The sequence below is a fragment of the Branchiostoma belcheri genome, unplaced genomic scaffold (genome assembly GCF_001625305.1).
Source record: "Branchiostoma belcheri isolate BF01 breed outbred unplaced genomic scaffold, Haploidv18h27 scaffold78, whole genome shotgun sequence".
In the NCBI taxonomy this organism is placed as follows: Eukaryota; Metazoa; Chordata; class Leptocardii; order Amphioxiformes; family Branchiostomatidae; genus Branchiostoma; species Branchiostoma belcheri.
Genome location: NW_017804442.1, coordinates 1,208,780 through 1,211,355, shown reverse-complemented (window position 1 = coordinate 1,211,355; position 2,576 = coordinate 1,208,780). Strand labels below are relative to the sequence as shown.

Below are 2,576 nucleotides of genomic sequence, written 5' to 3'. Positions count from 1 at the left end.
GGGGGTGTATGTGCGTGCGTGTGTATCTGCGTGTGTGTGTGTGTCTATGCGTGTGTGTGTATGTCTGTCTATGTGTGTGTGTGTATGTGTGTATGTGTATCTATATATATATATATGTGTGTGTGTGTGTGTGTGTGTGTGTAAACAAGCAGATGCCAGGAGGGAAAGACTGGCCGTATAGAACAAGAAGTTACTGATTTATTTCACTGCACGTAACCATGATTAACTATTACAAAATATCTCGTCTCCGTTAGAAAGAGCTCATGATACATTCTCATTATATATAGAGTGTGTATCTAGTACTTTTTTAGATTGCAGAACTACAGCACATGACGCTTAACAACCATGTTGATAAAGTTAAGTAAGACTAAAACGACGCAAAAAGCATGGAAGAACATTGAAATCGTTGAACAATTTTATTTTGCATGTGTTGACTGTATTTTATTTTCATTTCCATGTTCATTTTTGCCTTGATGTCGCCTCTGGTGAATCTGCAGTCGAGGCACCAAAAGTCCAGCTGTAGGGAAAAGGACATTAATGGCAATAAGCAGCCTCTACCAGGCTTCGGGAGGAGGCTGGATAGACTAGAAATCGGGCAAATAGAGAGATTTGATGCCAAGGGAGTTGGCCTGTTGAAGAGGGAGCGGCAAACTGTTCTCTCCAACAGACCAACTCCCTTGGCAGGCTATCTCTCTATTTTGGCCGATTTCTACTCTTTCCAGCCGCCTCCGGAAGCCTGATAGAGACTAGTCAATAACATCAGGTATCCAAAGCTACATCTGAAATCTACAAAGGCGACACATGCAGAAAAAGTAGAAACACTTTTCGCAAAAAAAAAATCAAGCTAAGAATTACTTATTTGATCCCTTATCAGTACAGTAAACCCAGTCACCAGTGGCTTTTTAAGGAAGGCAAAAAAACGAAATTAGGGTCAACATGGTCGTACTCGTTTGACGTTTTTTTACCTTCGCCAAAAGGGTTATATTTTCAGAGGCGTTCGTGTGTGTGCGTGAGTGTGTGCGTGAGTGTGTGCGTGTGTGTGTGTCTGTGTGTGTGTGTGTAAACGCGATAACTCAAGAAGACTTAAAAAGATTGTCCTGATATTTGGTTAGTAAGTTAGTCATGATGAGATCTCACAATGAATAGATTTTGGGTCCCCTTGCGGCTTGTAATGGTACTGCAGCGGAACAATAAAGATTGTAAAAACAGGCACCTTATGCACCAGTGCTGCCTGATGCCAGGATTACGTCCCACACAGTGTAGAATCCGGCCCCTTCTCCATCCTCTAGGTAGTTGCTGTCTGTAAACAGTTACCAAAAGCAAGTGAAGAAAGACAATCGGCTATCTGTGAAAATTAGCTACATGTGTCCCGTTTTGCTTTTTGTTTCTTCTTTTGGGATGGGAGTTTTGACTCATGCTACAAGTACGTCTGTTTGCTGCATACTGTTAACTTTGTAATGTTTTTGTACGTTTCTATTCGGTTGTAATACATGTATGTATACAATATGAATGTAATGTGTAGACCACGGGAAGAATAGCCTCTTATGAGGCTAATTGTGGATCTAAATAAAACTCAAACTCAGACCTACCGTTATCGTCGAGGTCGTCGAACAGATCGTCCAGGTCCATATGGTGGTGCGCCTCGCCGAAGCTGACGTATCCGTCGCCGTTTTCGTCCTGCTCGTTGACGAAGTGTGCCGTTTCTGAGCCGAGCAGAACGAGCAGCTCACTCCAGGACAGCCGTTGGTCGTCTGCACAGAGAGAACTTTATTTGATTCGGTTTATTGAAATTGCAACAGTGGGACACAGGCAGCTGTTGCTGGTGTTGTGTCCTTACCACATAGACACAAATACAGGACTGACAATACTCATGTTCACTTGAGTTAAGTGGGGAAAGTCGTGTAAAGTGCCTTTCCCAAGGGCACAAGATAGGTGGCACGGCAGGACTCGAACCCGGGACCTCTTGGTTCAAGTTTCAAGTTTATTTATTTAACCAGGATATAACTCAGATCTACCGAGTCGAGCACTCTACCGTTGTGGTACACGACCCCAACTTTATCGTACGGCAATTGTACATGGTACAGTGTATGGCAACGACTATTGGACATAGTATATAAAAAGAAAAGGACATAAAATGTAACTTTTAAAACATCTTATTACTAAAACATCAAGTGCTAGTATGATTGAAAATCACAAGTTTCGGCTCTGGATAGTTGATTCATATCCAAAGTCGTGTCTAAGGGCAAATTTACGTTCTCACGACGTTCTTGGATCCGTGGAGACTATCCAGCTTCAATCTCAAGAACGTTATATATCTGATCCTAGCTGTATTCCATATAGAACTAGACAGAAACGGTTCTGGATACACTCGTATCTCTCTTTTTAGTCTGGAATCCGTCCCTACGAGCTATTTGCCGGTTCCCGTCTAGTAGTCCCCGCCGCTACTAGAACCAGCAAAAAGCTTGTAGGGACGGATTCCAGGCTATCTTTTATTCGTACCGTCAGCGTCCAAGGCTATCAAGACCTCGGTATAGGTCATGTGGCTGAGCACTTCCAGCTTGGAGAGTTTTCCGTCC

General features: G+C 43.0%; 1 protein-coding gene across 1 annotated transcript in view; it reads right to left on the bottom strand.

Moving 5' to 3' along the window:
• Window positions 1–397: 397 nt before the first annotated feature.
• Window positions 398–2,576, bottom strand: part of LOC109485799 — a 16,524-nt gene continuing 14,345 nt past the window's right edge. The window contains exon 7 of the mRNA XM_019789483.1: window positions 398–517. The gene's annotated coding sequence lies outside the window, so the exon portion shown is untranslated. The remainder of the gene's footprint in view (window positions 518–2,576) is intronic.